This window comes from Globicephala melas, chromosome 2, assembly GCF_963455315.2.
Source record: "Globicephala melas chromosome 2, mGloMel1.2, whole genome shotgun sequence".
In the NCBI taxonomy this organism is placed as follows: Eukaryota; Metazoa; Chordata; class Mammalia; order Artiodactyla; family Delphinidae; genus Globicephala; species Globicephala melas.
This window is the reverse complement of record NC_083315.2, coordinates 114,445,510-114,468,430: the sequence shown is the minus strand read 5'-3', so window position 1 is coordinate 114,468,430 and position 22,921 is coordinate 114,445,510. Positions and strand designations below refer to the sequence as shown.

General features: G+C 51.8%; 1 long non-coding RNA gene across 2 annotated transcripts in view; it reads right to left on the bottom strand.

Moving 5' to 3' along the window:
* LOC115852218 (uncharacterized) overlaps positions 1 to 21,473 on the bottom strand; it is a 39,375-nt gene extending 17,902 nt beyond the window's left edge. For both annotated transcript variants that reach the window (XR_009563103.1, XR_009563104.1), the window contains exons 1-3: positions 21,358 to 21,473; positions 10,795 to 12,402; positions 4,576 to 4,695 (exon numbers count right to left, since the gene is read on the bottom strand). This is a non-coding gene — a long non-coding RNA (uncharacterized lncRNA). The remainder of the gene's footprint in view (positions 1 to 4,575; positions 4,696 to 10,794; positions 12,403 to 21,357) is intronic.
* Between the last annotated feature and the right edge of the window lie 1,448 nt (positions 21,474 to 22,921).

Below are 22,921 nucleotides of genomic sequence, written 5' to 3'. Positions count from 1 at the left end.
AGCCTCTGGGAGCTCCGAGGCTGGTGGTTGAGGCAGCCCTGAGCGCAGGAGAGAATTGGAGCCCTAACAGGGGTCCTGGGGAGGTGATTCAGGGCTGGGGGTGATGGTGGATGGGCCTTGGGCTGATGGGAGAGCAGGCACAGCAGGAGGGGTCGGGAGCTCCAGGGTAGCTGTGGAAAGCAGGTTAGGAGGAGGCAGGGTCCTCGGGCAGCGTTTTCTTGTGCCACATCTGCTTGATTTATTCCTTTGGTGCCTGCGGGAGAGGCAAGACCTTGGCTGCCCACCCCTGCAGGTCTCCCCATAACTGGCACATGGTAATCCCAGCATGGGGCCCCTGTCGTGGAAGGAGAAGGCAGTGCAGCCCTTTGTCCCAGGTGACAGCACAGGTGGGCTGGAAGAATCTATAAGAGAGTCCTGCCCTCTGGGTTCCAGGGGAACATTCTAACCCATCAGAGTCCTCATGCGGCTGAAGGTTCTTCCAGAGGTGGCTTCCAGGTCTAACTCCAGGTACGGGGCCTGGGGTGCCAGCCATCACTTCTTCCCTCCTGCTGTCTGGTCACCCTTCTCCTCCAGCTTTGGGGGCAGGCAGTTGGTCCCCCTCCACTCCAGAGCTCCCTGCATGATGGCCCTGGGGTGTCAGATCGGAGTGGACAAGGGGAGGGTGGAAATGAACCCTCCTCAGTGGTCCTCCCATTAGGAGAGTGTCTGAAGCTAGGCCACCCCTTCACGTTGCCCAGAAGAATCAGCTCCTCATTGATGATGATGAAGCTTCAGTCCCCTCAGGAGCCACACATCTGCATGAAGAGTTGGGAGTCTGGATATGGGGGAGGGATAGCTCTGAGAGTTGAGCCCTGGGGGTTGGTGCCAATTTGAATTTTGCCTCAGAGCAGGCTTAGAACAAGGAACGTCTATTAGAGCACCAGCTACGTGCCTGGCACTGTGCCAGGCCCTTTGCATATATTCTCATCTAATCCTCACTACAACGTTAAGAGGTAGGCATTCTAGACCCATTTCACAGATGAGGAAACTGAAATACAGCGAGTTTAGTTACCCAGAGTCACACAGCCACCTGAGGGGAGTGGCCTCTGGTTCTACTGGAGGAACTGTCCTTTTCTGATTGAGGGTGTCTCAGCAAGCTCCTGGGGCCAGTGTAGATTCCGGCTGAATGACTGAGGCTGGACGGGGAGCTGCCACCCCAGGAACTGTGTGTGGAAGGCTGGCTTGGGGAGTGTGGCAGCTCTGTCACTGATGGGCTGGGGCTGTGGGTACCCCGCCGCCAGTGGGGAGCTATGGAAGGGGTTTGCACAGGCCACCTCATTCCCATAGTCACCAGGACTAACCTGAAGTTAGTGGAGGTCCCCAAGCCTGAGCTTCCAGCGTGGGTGAAGGCTGCTTCCCAGCTGATGCACTTGGAAAAGCCCCTGCCTCTACCATGGCCACAGAGTGCTGTGTAATTTCCTCTGTGGGTCAGTCCGCCACCAGGCGCTGTGACAGGGCCGTGAGTCAGGCTCTGCTTGTCACTGACAAGCCACTAGCTGCCTGGCTTCCAGCTGACTCAGTGAACACAAGTGGCTGCCCCCTGCTTTCGCCCATCTCTGTTCCATCCTGAAGCGGAGAGGCGGGGCCGCTCCAGGGATGGTCAGGCAGCCATCCACTGTGGGTCACACCAGACCCAGAGCGTGCCAGGAGCTGGGAGCAGTTCCACGCTGTGGCTGGCATGGCTGTGACTGAGGCAGACCGTCACCAGCTCCCGAAGAGGTCAGCCACGAGCTTCCAGGGTCAGGAATCGAGGTACCCCCAGCAAGCTATTTGAACTGGGCCTGATCGCCCCACTCAACTCCCAAGTAAGACCATTCTCCACCTTCCCCTCAAGTTCAGGAGTCACACTGAGGAATTTACTCCTTTCAGAAAAAGGCCCTTAGCTTGGGTAGTTAAAAAAAAAAATCAGTGGTTACTTCAGCTGCCTTCAAGGAATTCACCATGTAAGGACAAGGCCTTGAAACTCAACAGATGGCTTTTAGAAAACAAGGATAATCTTTGGATCTCTTGTTCTGTGCTGACACTGGCTCAGCCCTTCGGGGTGGGGAGCACAGGCCGGGGTGCCGGGCATTCTCCTGGGTCGTTTAAAGCCACGCGCTCTGTGTCAGCAAGACTGTGATTCAACCCTGGGCTTGCCAAGGCTCACTCGCAGAGGGGTGAAAACGCTCTGCAGGCACGCTTCAAAGTGAGGGCTCTCCGCCTCCTTGAGGGAAAACCAGGATGCACAGGAGGTGGGCCTTTCCAGCTGCCCAGGGGAGGGCCCTTCAGAGCCAGGACTGGGAGGTGTTCGGCTCTGTACCTGACTAAGTGAAAAACAGAGAAAACTGAGGCGAACCTGGTACAAACCCTAAAGTCCATACTTTCCCATGTAGGTACTCCCTGCTGTCTTGCTTCTTAGCAGAGGAGTGATGCTTGTGTGATCCTCATGAGGACGCCTGGACCTCCACAGAGGGATCTGATGGTCAGCCGGGGGCAAAGAGGTCCATGCACCCCAGGGGCTTGCCCTCCCTCTGCCTCCCTCCAAGAAGGTAGGGGGTGGGGCTTCCCTGGCGGTGCAGTGGTTAAGAATCCGCCTGCCAATGCAGGGGACACGGGTTCGAGCCCTGGTCCAGGAAGATTCCACATGCTGCGGAGCAACTCAGCCCACGTGCCACACAACTACTGCAGCCCGTGCTCCTAGAGCCCGTGCTCCACAACAAGAGAAGTCACCACAATGAGAAGCCCGCGCACCGCAATGAAGACTAGCCCCCGCTCGCCACAACCAGAGAAAAGCCTGTGTGCAGCAACGAAGACCCAAAGCAGCCAAAAATAAATAAATAAAATAAAATAAAATAAATTTTTAAAAAAAAAGGAGGTAGGGGGTGGCCAGGAACCCTTTGAGGGAATAAGGTCACTCTGTATCTGGGCTATTTCTGGAATGATAAAGTTTATGTTGGCTGAGACCCTCAAAAGAGTTTGTTTGTTTATTTTTAAAGCCCTCCCTTTTCTTTTTTTGGCCTTCTCTTTACTTAATCTAATTGTCAGCCTGGCTGGTGGAGACCAGAAGCCAGAGAGGGTGCAGCACTGAACAGAGGCGTCCAGTGGGGAGGAGGGCTCAGCAGCAAGGACTGGGTGAGGCCTGGCTACTGGACCCGCCCACAACGCAGGCAGATCCCGCTTGTCTCCCTGGACACTTGGTTCCCGAGTATCCACCTGGGAGATACCTATAGGGCAGGAGAGAACAGAGGCAGAGGGGAGACACCAAGGGCTGGGTCCGTGAGAGAAAAGAGTAGCAAAAACATCAACAGTGTATTAGACTGATCACATTCACGGCTAAAACCCCAGAGTTTCATGGATCAGAAATACAGCAGGGCGGGCTTCCCTGGTGGCGCAGTGGTTGAGAGTCCGCCTGCCGACGCAGGGGACACGGATTCGTGCCCCGGCCCGGGAAGATCCCACACGCCGCGGAGCCGCTGGGCCCGTGAGCCATGGCCGCTGAGCCTGCGCGTCCGGAGCCTGTGCTCCGCAACCGGAGAGGCCACAACAGTGAGAGGCCCGTGTACCGCAAAAAAAAAAAAAAAAAAAAATGAAATACAGCAGGGCATTGGTGCCCAGCTGGAGAATTCAAGTTTGCTCCGTGCTTGGGGCCAGGACATCCCCATGGCGGGATTTTTTACTTGCTGGGACCTTCCACAGAAGTGCGTTTTTACCATTCTCTGCACCATAAACAAAAACTGCCATGGCAAACAGCTTTCAAAGACAGTTATCTCTAAAAGGAAATTGGGCCTTTATTTTCCCACAAGAAGTTCAAGTAATTGTGATTACTCAGAACTCCCTCTCGACATTCTTGTGAACATTTGAGAAATTCCCAGTGCCTCCTGTTGCCCCGAGTGCGGGAAGCCAGGGATGTGCCGACTCACACAGCTGCACAAGTGCTTTCGGGCTCACAGCAACTGCATAAACTATTGTATAACTGCAATTGTGTGTGTGTGTGTGTGTGTGTGTGTGTGTGTGTGTGTGTGTGTGTATTTACTTTGATAATGAGAGGAAATGCAAATTAAAAAGTATTGACTTCTGGTAAAATTATGCCTAGAAAATGACTTTCTACTCTCTATCCCTTCCATCCCCTCAGAAGTCCTCCTCTCAAGATCTCTCCTCCAGGAGGTTAGTTCCCAGAGCGGTTTTCCAGGATTGATAAGGGACATGTGACAATCTATGTCATTAGCTCCATGAGACCTCTACTTTGGGGCTCAAAGTTTCCCTCAGGCCCAGAGATGGATGCAGGGACTCTCCAGGCTAGAAGAGGCTCTGGCCACCAGCCAACTTTCAATGCAAAGTGCAACTCCAGTCACGAAAAAGACCTGGGAAGTCTTGCCAAATACTGAAGACTCTGCCAGAAAAGAATAAAGGGCCTGCATAAACCTGCCCCCATCTCCCCACGGAGAGAGCCAGCTCACCTTGGTTACCTACAACCATGGAGGATGAGCTTATGGGGGCTGGATGTGTCCAGGGGAGACTAATGAGGGATCCAGTAGCCTAAAGAAGGTGTCTGCTCACATGTCCACTACAGCATGCAGGAGGGAACAGCCACCGGACAGCAGAGAATTCCCAGGATTTTCTGCGTAGGTGTATGTTGATCACCCCTTTTGAAGAATTTCCTTTCCAGAAGTATGCTGTCTGTGAAGGGGAAAAAAAAAGTTGTGCCTAATTTCTATCAACAGAGAGAGGAAAATATCATCAATTGACAAAAAGTTTTAATGTCCTTAAAGTTATCATTGGAATCTGCTGCTGATGGAAACTCAGCAGTCTGCATGGGTCTCCAAAGCACCAGGTCTACACAAGTGGTTCCTGGTCCAAGGCCCAGCTGACTTTGCTCCCAGCATCTCCCTACTGGCACTGAGTACCAGTGGCTCCTGACCAGAACCCACAGGAGGATCCCAAACACAACTGTCCATCTTCCAAAGTCACGTGCTCTTCAGTGTCTCCCTAGAAGAGCTCACGGGTCTCAGACCAGATGGGCTCCCCCTGCTTTGCTCAGTGACACTGGTCACCTCAAACTGCATCATGCCAGCATGATGTCCCACAGAAAGAACTGTCCACACCAGCCCAATGCTGCTCAGGGAGCAGGTCTTCTGTGCCTTCTTAGCCTGGCTTCCCGCCCTCCAGGTGAATCTCCTTTCAACACAAACATATACAGCAAGTTTGTCCCTCCCTTCTCCAGCCCTTGATTGGATAAGTTTGGCCTTGTTAGTGAGGGATTCTCCATCCAAGCAGGCACAGTCTACTTGTGAAACAAAGTTTATGTGTAATTACACAAGTAGTAATAATCAGAACACTTCCCAAGGGTGGGGCTCTGTTCCAAGCATTTTGCTTCTATGAGTTTAATCCTTATAACAAGCCATTATTAGCCCTATTTTCCTTGAAAAAAAAAAAAAAGTGAGGCTCACTGAGATTTAGTTATGTGCCTCTTATAGTCTTACACAGCTAAAAACTAATAAAGCCAGTGTCTACACTGACCATGGCCATACGTACTGCAGCTAAGCAACACATTAATGCAGGTTCATTGTCTAAAAATAAATAAATAAACAAAAATCCAAAAACACAGAAATATCTGTAGTACAACTTATAGTCCCTCTTTGTCACCCCCTTCCAATTCTCCTTCCTCAGAGGTAACCACTCTGTGTATGGTGTGTGTACATCCTTCTAGATCTGTTTTCTTTCTCCCTTTGGCCACACTGTGCAGCTTGTGGGATCTTAGTTCCCTGACCAGAGATCAAATCCGGGCCCCTTGCAGTGGAAGCTTGGAGTTCTAACCACTGGACCACCAGGGAATTCCCTAGACTTGTGTCTATGTATGATATGGTCTTAGGATTTGGGAGAGACTTTAAATACATAAATTACACTATATGTGCCATGCTTCTGACTTGTTAGTTTCACTTGTCCATATGACTTAGAGGCCATGTCCCATCAGTATATGTAAATCTGCCTCAGTCTTTCAAAGATTTTAAGGATTCCATGGTGTGGATGTACCATAAATTATTTATCTGGTCTCTGACTGATAGCCATTTAGGTTGTTTCTAACATTTTGCTTGAAAAACCATGGTGGGTTGAACATCCTTGTATATGCCTTTGTGAGAATGGCAGAGGGCAGAGTCCCAGAAGTGGAATTTCTAGATCAGGGTGACTCCTCATTTAACTTGTTGCTACTGCCTAATTGTTCTCCAGAAAGATTGGGGTGATTTTCACTGCCCCCCCCGGGGTGTTTGAGAGCCCCTGTTTTTCCACATCCCCACCAATGCTACTGAATAGTAGCAATCCTTAACATTTTTACTAATCTGATGGATGGAGAGTGAGCTCTCCCTGTTTGAATTTGAATTGACTTTGCTTGAATTTATGTTTCTAGTTCCCTCATTGCTCATCGATTACTAGGCTTTGGATTTCTTTTATCTTGTGCAAGCAATTGCACTCTTCCCAATAATAATCTAAAATGACTCTTTAAAACTCTTTGCTGGGAATTCCCTGGCGGTCCAGTGGTTAGGAGTCCGAGATTTCATTGCCAAAGGCCAGGTTTGATTCCTGGTCAGGGAACTAAGATCCCATATGCCGCACGGCGCAGCCAAAAAGAAAAACAAAACTCTTTGCTGATCTCACCTTTGAGCTTAGGTAGATTCTGCTAAGAATTCTTATCAGTCCTTCCCAGCCCTGCCTGGAGCCACTCCAGGGCTCCTTTCTCAAGGACAAACTTCTGGAACACGTCAGCAATGCCTGCCTTAGGAAGGTTGTAGACTTTTGTCACAGTTGTGACTCAGTCCCGGTCCCTGAAGTCTGAGGCCATCCATGTGGGAAACAATAATTCCCTATGCGCAGACCCGCCGCCCACTCGGCCCTCATCCAGCAGAAGGGCTTTCTCTGCTTTCTTCCCACTGCCCCTTTGCTCCTACCCGCCCCTTTACCTCATAATGCTGTTATAAAAATAAAACATCCACAGACACTAAACGATTCAAACAGCACAAAATTATCCCATGAGAATATATGGATATTCGTTTAACCTCTGTGCCTCTTCAGAAACGTCTCTGCATAAACATGCATATATCTGCATATAGATTCTTTTTTTTTTTAATGCAACTGGAAGACAACTATACATAGTATTCTGCACCTGGCCTTTTTTTAACAATGTATCTCCAAGAATTTTCCATGTCAGCATACACAGATCTTTTTCATTTTGAATGGTCTCTTAGTATTTCCTTGATGTGTCATAATTTGTTTATTTATCTAGTCCCCCATTAATAGACATTTGGGTTGTTTCCACTTTTTTGCCACTACAAACAACGCTACTGTGAACAACCTTGAACAAACATCCTTTTGGACATGTGAAGATGTACGTGCAAGGTAAATTCCTAGAACTGTAACTGCAGGGTCAAACAAAAGAAACGTGTACTTGAATTTTGATAGATTTGCCGTGCCAATTTACCCTCCCATCAAGAATCATGGAGAGAGGCTGTCTCCCTGTCCTCTCTCTCACTTGCATCAGGCTTTGTTAAGCTTATAAACCTTCTCCCATCTGATAGGTGAAAAGTGGTATCTCATTATAATCCTAATTTGCATTTCTCTAATTATGACTTAGGAATATGTTGCAAATGTTAAGAAGTCATTTGTATTTCTTTTTCTGTAAACTGCCTATTTATACCCTTTATGAACTATCCTATTTGTTTATAGGAGTTCTTCATAGATGAAGGAAATTAATATTTTTGTTATGTATGGGTGATAGTTTCCCCCAGTTTATTGTTTATCTTTTGTCTGTAGGCTTTTATTATATATAGGTTGCCCTTAGATTCTGGGTTTTCTGTCTTTTAGCAGGTTAGAATTTCACTACACACATCTGGGCAAGGATTGATTGTTGTACTTCCTCTTCAGTTCTACATTTCAGTCCCCATTCCCCTGAGGTGGCAGACACTTCATCGTGGCAATCCAGAGACTGGCTGGCCCCCTCATCCCCTCAAGCTTCCTGGGGTGGTCCTGAGTCCAGGTGGGCTTACTCAGGGGGAGGAGCTCACTGGATCCTCCAGGCCCGCTGTCCATCTGGCATCCACTGGAATTGCCTGCTGATAGCTTCTTGTCCGCAAGGCCCTTCCGAGGCTGTGCACTCCTCCCCAGCCCTGCAGCGCAGGCGGAGTGCACAGGACTCCTCCACCACCCGCAGGGGTGCAGAGGCCCACCTGCCTGACGCCCCACTTGGCCTTCCTAACCTGAACCTTTGCCACCTCCTCTTGGCTCATCCCAGAAAACAGGGTCAGTGCCCCTTCCTCAGGATCCCACCAACATCTACATACATCTCACGACCCCCCAACTCTGCTCCCAAACCCAGGGACTCTGACAAGCCTCACTATTCCTCCTCAGACAGCTCCCCAGATCTATCCCTGTGCCTTCCATTCCTCTGAGGAGTTGGAATTCTGGACTTCAGAGATCAGGAAGACTTTTTATAGATTTTTCTCCTCTGTCGTCACATCCCTTCCCTGAGGCAGGCAGTGCACACAGAATGGCAAGAAATGTGTGTGTGTGTGTGTGTGTGTGTGTGCGCGCGCGCGTGGCTCCCGGGGAGAGGAGAGGCCAAAGCTCATCAGGAACTCCCAGGTAGAAAGCAGATGGGTGTTAAACCCTGTGCACTGCCCAAAACCCTGTGCACTGCCCAGAGCTGCAACGCTGGCTTCACCAGACCCGTATCCTCTCAAGCCCCCAGCTGACACAGTCGGGGTTTCTGGGGTCCGTGTGCTGGCGATGCCCCTTCTCTGGAAGCCCTTTGTGGGCGGGGGTGGCCCGTCTTACTCTCCTTGGTGTCATCCCGCCCCATGGGCCTCACACATCTGGGCACTTGGTCAGGTGCGCGGCGCTGAAGCACGGTTGTAACAGGCCAGGCTGTTGTTGTCCTGGGGGTTCTCCAAAAAGGCCGGATGGGTGGGGCACCAGTGAGGGGGGTACTTAGGGTGTCCCCCAAATGGCTTTCTCCTAAAGGCTTTCCTCAGCTGAGCTCCAAGGAACCAGGGGAAACAGGTTTTCTCCAGAGAGCTCTATCTGCGGATAAGGCCTCCCCACTCGTTTGTCTCCCCAGCCTCCATCCCTGCTATGTTGGGGTTTCTTCAGGCCAGGGGGCTGGACAGTGTAAAGTGACCTCAGACCTGGGGTCTTCAGGAAGGGCAGCTGTAGGGGCGGAGCTTTAGGGAAGGTACCAGGCACCAAGCTTCACTGAACACAATTGACTTCACTCCTCATAGGGCTTTCATCTCATCCCTACCGCACCCCTGGCACCACCTTTACTTTGCCTCCAGCCAAATCAAAGCTCCATCTATAATCCTTCTGGTCATAAGGGACAAGGTCCTTTCTGCAAGGTCCCACATTTCCTGAAAGTGGAGATTGCAATAAAATCCAGCCACCTGCACACGAGAGGGTCCTCCCCACCCAGGACCCCCTCTCCCTGCCCCTCTTTCTCTTTCCCGGGCAGGGCCAGCTCTCAGGACAGTGCAAACACGTCCTCAGTTGGTCTCCAGTCCTCCTGCCATTTCTGCTTGTCCCCTCCAGCATCCTCCATGAGCTCAGCTGCAACCTGACCTAGTTTTGCTGGCTCCCTGATGCGACCTCAATGCCGGTTACCCACCGAGGCCGAGGCCTTGCTGCCTGTAGATCTTCTATGTTAATTAATCCTCTCCTCAGTAGCATCTCTTTTTTTCTTTGGCTGTGCCGCGCGACATGTAGGATCTTAGTTCCCCAACCAGGGATCAGAGCTGTGGCCCTTGCAATGGAAGTGCAGAGTCTTAACCACTGGGCCAGCAGGGAAGTCCCTCGGTAGCACCTCTGAGCGGCACCATCCACCAGCATGCTTGCCTTAGGGCTGAAGGCCCAAATCACAGGGAAATACAGGCATCAGTGGAGCCCCACCTCTGGAATTGACTGGATGGTCTCTTGACCTCCCTGGGTCTCTTTCTTCATCAGTAAAGTGGTGAAAAATACAGTACTTATCTCACAGGGTGGTGAGAGCTCCATGGGTGACACGCACGCTATTATTCATAGCATTTTGTGAAGAGCATTAGTCATTGTAAGTGATCTTGCCCCATCCATCTAGCATAAATCTTGAGTCATATATTTTTTGGAGGGGAGGAGGGTTTTCTCTACATTTTCTTCTTCTTTTTTCTACAAGTCTTTTTTAAAAATATTTATTTATTTGGCTGCGCAGGGTCTTAGTTGCAGCACGTGGGATCTTTGTTGTGGCACGCGGGATCTTTTAGTTGCAGCATGTGGGACCTTTTTTTTTTAGTTGCGGCATGCGGAATCTTTAGTTGCTGCCGCATGCTGTTCACATGCCGTGAACACTTAGCTGCGGCCTGTGGGACCTAGTTCCCTGACCGGGAATGGGACCCGGGCCCCTTGCATTGGGAGCGTGGAGTCTTAGCCACTGGACCATGAGGGAAGTCCCCTACAACTCTTTTTTTTTAATTAGAAGGTGGGGGTAGTGGTGGCAGTGTTAGAGAGGAAAAACAGTATAGGGTGTGGATGGAAAGATAAATAGGCTATCGGGCAGCCTCGCCTCACAAAGTAGGTGCCAGCAAATTCAGCTGGGACTGAATAAAGTTTGGAAACCTAGTGCTGAGCTCCTGGCCTCCGAGGACATGGACACAAGCCAGGCCCCCCCAACCCCGCAGGTGCAGTGTGGGCACTCCCCAGGAGCCTGCATCAGGAAGGCACCCCCATGGACGCCATGGGGCCATCCATGCCCTCTTCCATTACCTTATGTCCCTGGTTTGTCACATCTGGAACACAGGCCACCAGGGAGGGTACTGGGCCCAGGAGACATGTGCTGGCGTCACGGCAGAGCCAGGGGTGAAGGATCAGGTCGTCTCCTGAGAGGGGACAGCAAGCCGGAAGCCCAGAGGACTGGAAGGCCCTTAAGTCACAGTGGTGGTTGGTTTCCCCATGGGGAAGCAGAGCAGGAGATGCAAGGTCATGAACTGGGAGAGGAAACAGGAGGTTAGAAGCAAACCATAGCTATCGGCACTGCAAAAGATTGAAAACACGCTCAGTTTCCATCAGTGTGGGGAGGGCTAAACCCACAGGGAATATCCATACAAGGGAAGGCTGAGCAGAAAGATGAGAAATTGCATCATGTATTGATGTGAAATAATATCCAAGACATATTATTAAGTGAAAAAAGCAAGATGCAGACAGTGTATAAAATAAGCTATCATTTGTGGTTTTATTTATATTATTTGCTTGACTACGCATAAAATGTCTCTGGAAGGAGTCACAAAAAAACATTTTAGGAAGTTTGTGTTTAATGGTGATGGGGTTCAGGGCAGGCTACCCCCAAATATGATACTTTGGCATATTGATTATTTTGAATTAAAGTTACTTAAGAAGTAGCTGGTACAAGAAGGACAGGTACTCTGACCTTCCTTTGTCCCTCTGGAAGCAGGAAAAAAAAAATCTCCCATCTTGGAGATTTTATGCCTACTTTGGTCATTTCTTTGGGTCTCATATCTTTGGGGCCCTGGTACATACAAAATTAAATTAAAGTAGTTTTTCTCCTGTTAATCTCTCTTTCATTAAAGAGGTGTCTCAGGACTTCCCTTGTGGCGCAGTGGTTAAGAACCCACCTGCCAGTGCAGGGGACACAGTTTCGAGCTATGGTCCGGGAAGATCCCACATGCCATGGAGCAACTAAGCCCATGTGCGCAATTACTGAGCCTTGCTCTAGAGCCCGCGAGCCACAACTACTGAGCTTGCGTGCCACAGCCACTGAAACCCACAAGCCTAGAGCCCATGCTCCGCAGCAAGAGAAGCCCACGCGCCACAACAAAGAGTAGACCCCGCTCGCCGCAACTAGAGAAAGCCTGCGCACAGCAACAATGACCCAATGCAGCCAAAAATAAATAAATTAATTAATTAAAAAAAAAAAAAAGAGTTTGTCTCAGCCAAGAACCTAGAAGCGTAGAGGAAAAAATTATTTTCCTTCCTTACAATGGGTACAGAGTTTCAGATGGGGAAGATGAAAAAGTTCTGAAGATGCATGGTGGTGATAATATGAATTCACTTAATGCCACAGAACTGCAGTTTTAAGTGTACATACTTAAAACTGATTACAATGGTAAATTTTATATTACATTTAACCACAATTTTAAAAACCCCAAACATTTCATTAGTTGCCTGTGGGGAGAACGGAGTGTTCAAGAAAGAGAGGAAGGGAGACTTCCCTGTACATCCTTTTGTAACCATAGAAATCTTTTCAAAACATAAGTAAGAAAGGAACTTCCTTGGCGGTCCAGCGGTTAAGACTCCCCACTTCCACTGCAGGGGACACTGGTTCGATCCCCAGTCCAGGGACTAAGGTCCTGCATGCTGTACGGTGCGGCCAAAAAAAAAAAAAAAAAGAAGAAGAAGAAGAAAAATTAAAAATAAAAGAAGCAGCAAACTGATAGGGCCCAAGGGCAAGCTAAGCCTTACAGGAGGGCTGGCTGAGAGGCAGTGCAAGGTGGTAGCTGGTTCACTGACAGCGGAACTATTTACAAAGATTTAACAGGGGAAGGAGAGCGCAGGGGTTGGAGCAGCACCTGGACTCAATAGCAGTGGTGCTCGGTGATCATACGAATTACTGGAACCAAGGAGAGAATCGGTGGAAGAGGCTGCCTGACAGAGGCTGTGACCTTCCTTCCAGGGTCACAGCCAGTGTGGGTGACCGTGCAGGGAAGGCATCAGGGGAATTAATACAGAAGTCTCTCTTCTCCCTCCCTTTGATCTCTCCTGGGCTCCCCACTGGCCGACACTGAAAGGCAGCCAGAGGGCAAGGGCGCTGGCCCGGGCAGGATTGGTCACAGGGGTCAGCCTCCTCCAGACACAGAACCGGGTGGAAAAGGATGGGGAGAGCATCTGGAGGGACAAAGGGACAATCTCGGAGACAGCTTGCAAGCTGAGGAGCCAGCCTGCCTGGGCGTGTAGCCCAGCTACGTCATTTACTACCTGGGCATCACGAGGTAATAATCGTACCAATGCTAGAAGCTGCTATGAGAATTAAATTTGTTAATATTGACGTAAAGTGCTTAGAATGGTGCCGGGCACAGGGTAAGCACTGTACACGTGAAATGACTGTTACTCATTACAGCCTGCTGTGTGAGACCTAAAGCTTTCCCTGGCTCCTACCAAGGAAGGATGCAATGGAGCAGGGCTGTTCTCGGGGGCAGGAGGCGGAACCAGCAGTGAGTGTCCGGGTGAGGCCGGCATCTGGGAGTAACAGCAATACCGATTCACTGAGCACCTCTGTCAGCACTGTGCTGGGCCTGCTGTGTCCACTGTCATGAAGCCCTCACCACACGTGCCAGCTGGGTGGAATCATTGCTCCTTACAAAGGGGGAAAACTAAAGCTTGGAGGGGAAGCCCCTGCCCAAGGGCTCACAGCTAATGAAAACCTTCCTCCCAGCTGGTCTCTCAGTGCTACACTCCTCCCAGTTGCTAAGTGTTCCTGTAGCAAATCAGTCCGTGAAAGATTTACAAGTTGTAATATCAGAATTCAGGCCAGTGGGACTCCCCTGGCGGTCCAGTGGGTAAGACTCCACGTTCCCAATGCAGGGGGCCTGGGTTCCATCCCTGGTTGGGGAACTAGATCCCTCATGCATGCCACAACTAAGAGTTCGCATGCCGCAACGATGATCCTGCGTGCTGCAACTAAGACCCGGCACAGCCAAAATAAATAAATAAATTTTTTTTTTTTTTTTAAAAAAAGGAATTTAGAACAGCCACTATTTCCAGAATCTCTCTGAGCTTACCAGGCACTTATACAAAGGGTAAATTCTCGTTCAAAAAAACTATGGTCAATTAAAAGAGTTGATGAAAAGTGTCTGAAATGTCAAATTTTTAACTTTAAAATGCAAATTTAAAGAGGATTGCAGGCAATTTTATGAAAAATTATAAGCCCATGTTGAAAGTAATGCATTTTTTCAGAAAAATACCAGTGGCATGGTATTTAGAGACAGATATAGTTAAAGTACAGGAATAATATTAAAGTGATGAAAGTACCAAGAATAATTTTTCTTTCATTATTTTAAAATAGTGGGATAACCAATATAAACAAGTTTTCTATTTGCTTGAATGTACATGTTATCTTTTAAAATAATTTTATTTTTGAAGTTTTAAAATATATTATTTTATAAACACACAAATATAATAAACCCAATTTCTCAGTCAATACTTAACAAATTTTTAAAGTCCAAGGCCACCTCACATGTGGATGAGTGTGTGGGCCCCTCCTTGCCCCCTGCCCCACCACTTCACAAGAGGAAAGATGATTTTCATCCCTGTTCATGGTAAATATAAATGGACGAATGAGTGGAGGGAAGATTGATATATTTGAAGGACAAATAGACCTAGGTAGAGTGGTGATGAGGTTGGAAAGACAGTTTGGGTTACACGGGAAAGGCTTTGACCGGAGGCTGAAGAGAGGATTTTACCCAAGAAGCAGTACAGAGGCAGAAAAGTGATGTGACGCCACCAGACTGCAAGGAAGATTTATCTCACAAAGGGATGAAGAGAGGTTAGAGAAGGAACTGGTGTCAGGGTCACTATTGGGGGGCTCGAGGTGACAGAGGCTTTATTTTTGGGGTTTTTTTTTTAATTTTTATTTTTGGCCACACCATGCAGCTGGTGGGATCTTAGTTCCCTGTCCAGGGATAGAACCCAGGCCCTCGGCAGTGAGAGTGCAGAGTCCTAACCACTGGACCGCCAGGGAATTCCTGACAGCATCTTTAGAAGGGCCTAGAAAGGGAGGCAAGGAAGCCTGAGAGGTGGAAAGGGGACTGGCAGGATCTGGCAGGTGCCCAAGTTGGGGGCCTGGGAGAGGGAGGGGTAGGGGGTAAGCCGGCCCCCTTGGCAGTACCAGGGAAGTCAGGATGTGGGGAGGAAGCCTTTTCTCTCTGCATTTCCGTTAAGCCACCTGCTTCCTGAGGGAGGGGGGCGGGTTGCGATTCACCCTCAGGTCACGTCTGAGGCCATCTGAGGCCTCACCCATGTCTGAGGCCGACGTCTCCCCAGTGCCCAGAATGGGGGACACCAAGGCCACAGCACCATCACCTCCTCTGATCTTGGTCCTGTTTCCAGGGTGAGGTTCTGCCCCTCTTGAGATGGGGAGCAATTGAGCCCTTTCTTACAGTCCCAAGACTTCTCCCAAGCAGGCAGTCCCTGGCCAGAACATCCGTCCAGACGTGGTTCTGTACCCATCAGTGTATTTTCAGGGTACCCCGTGGATAACTTCTCAACCACCTGCGACTGTCCTGCTGTGCTGAATCCTCAGGGCCTGAGACAGCACTAGGAATCACCTAGAGATGATTCTAGATCATCTCGATCATCTCTCCCTTGCCCTCTCCAGTCCTGCCTTGAGTGTCAAAGTTCAAATAAAACTGGACATCAGGGAGAAGTAAGACAAACCACAGAGGAAGTGGCCGCCCCGCCCACTTGTGCACACGGAAGGCATGCTGGGAAAGAGGCCAAGGGACCACACACCAGACACTTCTGTTTCTTGGCTGCAAGGCCAGTGCTGGGCAGATGGGATCTTTATCAGCAAGAATGTAGATCAAGTGGTCAGCAGCCCCTTCCAGCATCACGTGGATGATTTATGATACCTGTGAGCATCAGGCTGCTCCTTAGGCCTTGGTAAGAGAAGGAAGGCCCAGGGGTCGAGCCCTTGCCTGAGGCAGCCTCAGCAGAAATCTCAGTGAGCAGAACAGAAGAGGTCTCTGCCCTTCTGGAACTCACATTCCTGTGGTAGAAGATACATGGTAAACAAATATCTAAGATAATTTGAAATGGTGGTGTGCGCAATGACAGAAATGAAAAGCGTGCAGGGAGTCCTTAGAAATCATGGTCAAGGAATTACTATTTCACTTGAAGGAGACGGAGGCATCCGCCGTGTAAGAAGCTAGGGAAAGTCATCCAGGCAGGGGGAACAGAGAGGGCAAAGGCCCTGAGGTGGGACGTAGCTTGGCTTGTTCGGGGACTATAACAGAGACATTTGTGAACTGTGAGAACTACCTAGATTTCTAGCACTAAAGTTCCTAAATGAACGCTTGCAGGAAAGACCATTGTGTTAAGGGTTTATAAGACACGGGGTCAAGAGTACCCAAAGCTCTGACCCTCCAAGGGGCCTTTGCTTTCAGTCTGGATGGCTGGGGAGGAGAAAGAAAATGGTGGTGGTTGCTCCTACCTCCTACCTGAAAATTCTGCCTGGGTGGGTTGTGGTGCCCTGGCTGTGGGTTAGGGGAGAACCAAGCCGGAACCAAGATGGACCCCGTGACCGCCCCCAGCTGCCCCGGCAGCGAGAAGGGTTTGCTCCTCTTCCTTTCTGCATCAGCCCTGAAGTCACAAGCGAGGGGCCAGTGTTTCTCTAAGTAGGGCAGGGTCCTTGGGGGACGCGCGAGGAGACGGTGTACATTGGGGGCCTCTAGAGGCTTGGGTCATTGCTGGGGAGTGACAGGTTGTTGCTAGAGGCTTGGGCCTCAGAGAAACCCCTGGCTCTGCCCACCTTCCAGAGTTTCGACAGAGCCTGGAATCACTCTAGGGGCAAGGGCCGTGCATCTGCCAACATCCGTCCAGCTCTCCTCAGCCACAGGAGCCCAGGACCAGCAGCAAGGAGGTGGGAGCCAGGGGTGCAGTGGGAAATGGGGCTGTGGCCAGTGGAAGCCTTGGGACATGCATGGGGCAGGAGAGGGCCTTGAAGACCTGGGGACAGGCTCCTCAAAAGCAAAACCACTTGAAACACCCCAGCTGGGACAGCTGAGGCCCCTGTGGCCAGCCCCCGACAGCCCCGGAGGCTTCTGCTGTAGAAAGCCGTGGCCAGCGAGGGCAGCTGCCCACCCCTGCACAGGGCCCAGGATGGCTGAGGGCTTAGGGGTCTAGGGACAAGGGGGTGACTCGAGAGACAGCCACTCCAAGGCCTCCCCTGAGCTCTGGGACCAGCCCCGAGCTCAGGCCTCCCCATCTGGGCTCTGTTTCCCTCTTCTGTTCGCGGCTCTGACTGTTCCCCCCCACCCCCCCGGGTGAAGGGAGGCTGGGAGGCTCGCCTGCCCTGAGTCGCGGCCAAGCTGTAGAAGGCAGGGCCTTGGCAAGCACACAGTGTCGCCGCTCTGGGAGCGGTGGGGCTAATTATACTCAGCTGGCGGCAGTGGCTTGGAGATGGCTGGGAGTTTCCCAGCTCGCTGGCTCGCCTGGCCTCCTGTGTGGTAAACACTGCAGGGAGGTGTGGGGACAGAGGGCGGGGAGGTGCGGGCAGGAGCCCGAGCCAGGCCTTGAAGGGGGGCCAGGTGGGGCAGCCCGACCAGTCGCTGACTCCAGCTAGGAATCTCACTTAGAATCCGTGGCCGTGGGGCAGGTCCAGCCCTCTCCAGGGTCCCAGGCGCAGGGTCCTCCTGCGGGGTGGGGGGCCCTAGATCCAGCCGGCTGGCATATGGTGGAGCACGATAGGATGGAATGCTTGGGGAAGGCCCAGAGAAGGGGCCTGATGGAGAATGTACTGTCCGCCTTTCCTCTTCCTGCCAATCTTGGGGACTTTCCTGGGGTCAGGGCTGCTGTGTACAGCCGTGCAGGTGCGGACTGATCCAGCCCGTGCTGGCTGTGACCATCCAGACAATGGGTCACCTTTATCCGAAGCCCACAAGGGCCCTATGCAGGCCGGTACCTGGTGCCCACAGGCCAGGGTCAGAGGGGGGTTGAGCATCAGAGAGGAGCCCTAGGCACTGGGGCAGCTGCTGGCCTGGGAGCCCTTCCCCTGAGGCTAGGGTGACACTTTCAGGACTGCACATCTGGCCTGGCGATCAGCGCCTCAGGCTCCAGGGGTGAGCTCTCAGCCCAGGAGGTGAGTGGCAGGCTGGCAGAGTAGTCTGAGGGTCCTGGCTGAGGAAGCCCAGACCCCTCGCCTATTCCCCAGGCTGTTTGCTTCCACGTCCTCCCCTGCCTGGGTACGAGCCTCTGCCACTGTGGCAGGTCACATCCAAACCAATCATATTTCATCCCGAGTGGCTTGAGTCACACAGAATTGGAATGAGGGGTGAGCCTGTGAAAGTGAGATTCAGAAGTCAGTGTGGTACCTGCATTTGACCTGAAAAATGTAGACCATGAGGCTAAATTACCTGTCAACTGAGTCCACTGGGGCAGGACCAATGATTTTATGTCACACCTATCCTTACACAATTCACAAGCATGTTTAGATTTACAAACACTAATCTCGAAGCCCTATTCACTCAGTCAGTAAACATTTAGTGAACACGTCCTGGGTCTCACTCACCATCATGTCTGAAGACTCAGTAGGGAAGCAAATACGCCCTGTGCTCACTCACATTCTAGACAAATCAGAAAACCAAGAAAGCAAGCAGAATAACTGCAGATGGCAATAAGCATCACGGAGGAAATAGGCAAAGTTGAGAGCAGTGGGCCGACTGAGCTGGCCTTGCTTCACCTCTGAAATGAAATAATAGAAAACCCACCCAAATCCTGTCAGAGGAAAAACAAGCCTTGAACCACCTCCAGACCACAAGCCCAATTAAGAACCCCCTTCCCTGCACACCTACTCCCAGCTGCGGCTGCTTCCAGAGGTGAGGCCTGCAGGGCTGGCGGGAGGCCCTGGGCGTGAGGGACAGGAGGGACGTGCCACCTCGCCACAGGAAGGGGACATCAGTGCTCCGTCAGGGTAGCACGAGGATTCATAGAAAAGGTGAGGGAGGGCTTCCCTGGTGGCGCAGTGGTTGAGAGTCCTCCTGCTAATGCAGGGGACACGGGTTCGAGCCCTGGTCTGGGAAGATCCCACATGCCGCGGAGCAACTGGACCCGTGAGCCACAACTACTGAGCCTGCGCGTCTGGAGCCTGTGCTCCGCGCAACAAGAGAGGCCGCGACAGTGAGAGGCCTGCACACCGCGATGAAGAGTGGCCCCCGCTCGCCACAACTAGAGAAAGCCCTCGTGCAGAAATGAAGACCCAACACAGACAAAAATAAATTAATTAATTAAAAAAAAATTTTTTTTTAAAGCTAAAAAAAGAAAAGGTGAGGGAGCTAAGGCCAGTTTTGAAAGATGGATCCAAATTTTGCGGCCTGGCCAGAGGGAGAGGCCTCCTGGCTCGAAGTGTAGGAGGAGGTGGGTGCAATGGGGTGGGGCGCAGCAGAAGGGCACCGCCGGGGGAGGGGGGGAACGCGTGCCCAGCCCTCTGCGGCTCTCACGGGGCTTTCCCATGCCGTCAACCTGGCCAGAGGCCCGCGGGGCAGGGTCCAGGCAGGGCTATGAGCGTGGAAGTCTCTGGAGAGGGGCCCCTGCGAGGACAGGCTGCTTCTCAGGCCTGGCCACTCGTTCCTCTGAGGAGAGCTCCACGAGAAATGCTGCTTTTCCTGAATATCTGGTCGTGAACACAGACATCCAGGGGCGGGGAGCTGCTGGGGAAGAGGAAATGGACTCTCCGTACGGAGCCGCCCCCAGTCTGGCTCGGCCTGAGCACACAAGGAAATGGTTCCTAAATTGAGGGACAAGAGTCAGTCATCTGGGGCAGAGGGGCCTGTTAGCCACACTCCCTGTCCTTCTTCGTCTCCTAGAACATCTAGGGCTGGAACCAGGATCGTGTGATTTTAACAAGCACCCAGGCGATTCTGCTGCAGGCAGCGGTGGGTCCAGAGCCCTGGAAGCTGGGCCTACATGGCATGGCAGCCAGGAGGAGGCTGGGATCCGGTGGCTTGCTGTGGGTCTGGCAGCTCCTGAGAGCGCAGGACTTTTCCTTTGATCCATATCAGTTCCACACCCCACTCTGCCACCAGGTCTCAGAAGGGGCTCATCTTCTCCCTGGGATCCTCACCAGCTCCATCTGTGCTCCAACAGACAAACAAAGGCTAAGCTAGTCTCGAGAGCCCCCCTCCCCCATACTCTCAGTAATGTTTTATTTCCACCAGGAAAAAAGCCCAAACAAAGCACACATGAGGATTTGTGGTTCCTTCCGGTCTGAGAAGCCAAGGCTGAAATGCATTTTGCCTACACGTAAGTCCTGGGCCTCTCGGCGCTCACAGCTGATGGAGATGTTGTCAGGACAAAGCTGAACATTCCAGAAGAAAGGCTTGAAACCACCAGGCAACAGGGAGGGCGCACAGCTGCTGAGAACCTTTATCCGAAGCTTAACGCCTCTGCCCACCCCCATATTAGGCCACAGAGACGGCAAGCAGGGGTGAGCAGCAAAGGTGGTGAGAAAAGTCGGAAGAGGATGGAGCGGTCCCAAGGGGGACCTCGGGAAGGTCAAGGATGTTGCCTTCAACCAGCCACCCTCTCCAGGGTCAGAGGTGCACAGCTCTTGTCTGGGGGCAGATGCGCCTCCTTTCACAAGCTTTCAGGCCTCAATTACGATTCATCCCCTCCTGTGGTCTGTCTCCTAGGTCGTGACCTGAAGCCCACTGGGGTGCAGTGTCCCTTCTGTGGGGCTTCCCCAAGGCCCTCACTGAGGGGCTGGGCAGACGAGGCCTGTGTTAGGACTTGCCAAACTGCACCAGTATCTCAGCATCCTTTGTGGGAGACAGAGATTTTGCCCTGATAATTCCCTCCCCTTTCCAGCCCTAGTCCTAGCCCTGGCCTGTAGCCTTCCGTCCCCTAAGAGCTGCTGTGGGGAGAGAGGAGGGACCGCACTTCTGAAGGGAGACAGGCCTACGTGCTCAGTCCCAGAGCCCTAAATCCTTCCCTGCTCTCTGGCTGGTGAGAGCCACATAATGGGCCACATGAACAAATGCAGCTGGATAATACCACCCAAAATGAGGCCAGTTCTCCCTTGCACTCACAAGGCAAAGTTACTTCGGCTTGCCTTCTTATTAGGCCTTATACCTCATTTGGTCTGTGTCCTAATTTGGAGGCTTAATGTGAAAACAGGACAGCTTCACCTGCTCTATTATTCTTTTTTATTCTTTTTTTTAATGTTTTTGGCCACGACGTGCGGCTTGTGGCATCTTAGTTCTCCGACAAGGGATCGAACCCAGGGCCTCGGCAGTGAGAGCCCTGAGTCTTAAACACTGGACCCCACGGCTCTATTATTCTTATCCAGTCAGTCCCAGGCCAATCCAGAAAGCTGAGCTTTCAAATACCTGTGGTTTCTAGGGGCCTCAAGGGAGTCTCTGGGCTCCCATTTATAGGTGCAAAGATGTTATGGGACTTGGAGTTCGGAGCTGAGAGAGAATGTGGAGGTACCGGCTTTCACAAGGTGAGGGCTGTGTATTCTGGTTGACAGCAGCCCCATAAATGGGAAAGACCCCACGGCCATTGAATTCCAAACACACCTGGCTTTGAATCACCACCTACCACTTGTGTGACTTCGGTAGTCCCTCTGAGCCTCCATTCCTCTCCTGGGCAATCATGGCCCCATCATGGAGGCAGCGGCTGCAAGACAAGAGGAGAGCCGGGACGGGTCACATTCTCCTCAGCCCCTCAGCCCCAGGACCCTGCGTGATGGTGAGGAGAGGGGTGGGAAGAGCTGAGAGGTTTTTGTCGTCACTGCATTCTGCCTCGGACACTTCACGCTGCCCTACCCCACCCCATTCTCCTCTGGAGGTGGCAGCCCTCACCCCGGCCTCCTGCCCTATGCCACTGGGGGTGCAGGGCATCAGGCCGCTGTGACCGCGGGACGTAGGTCAGGGCCCAGCTCCCAGACGCTGTACAGACAGGATCAGCTGCCCTCCTCTGTCCCCGCATTCATCACTCCCCAGGACTGTGGGCCTTGGAGGTGTTTGTCCTTGTGTCCTCCCTTTCTGCTCCAGACAGGACAAGGAGTTTGAATTAGATAAACAGAGATAAACAAATGCTAAACACAAACACAAACTTTATCCAAACCATTTTTATATATTAAACAGAAAAAAAAAAGGGCCTGGGAGTGTCTGAGGGTCTTGTGTGGCCTTTCTCTGGGTTGAACTTGGTTCCCTTAGACAACGTGCCAAGGCTTTGTCTGGCCCCGAGGCCCTGCTGCGGCTGCGGCCTGTTGTTGTCAGCTGGAGAGGGGGCACCGAGGGGTGCTGTTCCTTCCTCCCCGGGTCTCTGGGAGACAGAGACCGCTGTGCTCAGCGGGCAGCCACAGGAGCACATTTGCATTATTTTGTGGCAACAAGCAAATTTCCTGGAGGGGGTTTTTGGAAGAGCTGGGAGCCGCCCAGAGGGAAAGCTGAAGGAAACAGGAGAGCAGGAGGCCAGGAGGAAACAGGCCTGGGCAGAGGCAGAATCTGAGGCTGCAGGCAGCCGGCGAAAACAAGGCCTTGGCCTGAGGTTGGGCTGAGGGGTATCTGGGGCCCTGACTCCCTCCTCTGTCCTTTCGAGCTGCAGAGGGGAAGCCCGGCCTGAGCACGTCCAGGCAGGGGTGCTACTGCCCGCGCTGACCTGCAGGAAAGCTTGCCCAGCCCAGCAAGCTTGTCGGTGGCAGGATAATGATCTGAGGAGGAGCCAGGCAGGCTGCAGAGTCAGATGGAAAATTCCCACAGCGCTCCTGCACCTGAGCTGCACCCGGGGGAGAGGCACCAGGCACCAGCTCCATGCAGGCCCTGACTGCATGACGGTTGGCAGGGCAGACGCTGGGGGCAACGGCAGCTGACTAACGTCAGGGGAGGGGGGTGGAGACTCGGTCTCTGAACTTTCTCTTTATTCTTGCACCTTGGGAACTGGCCTGACTATGGGCTTGGTTGGTGTGTTTATTGGGTAGGGATGGGGAGACCATTAGGAAACGAAAGAAGACAGACCTGCTTTCTGCATATAAAGGAGGTCCCACAACCCTCCAAAATCGGCTGAGAGTCGGAGAAAATGGGCCGCGTTTGTTTAAACAAATCAAGCAGCATTCCACAAGCATATCCAGATTTTAAATTTAAGTCACTATTAAAGCTCA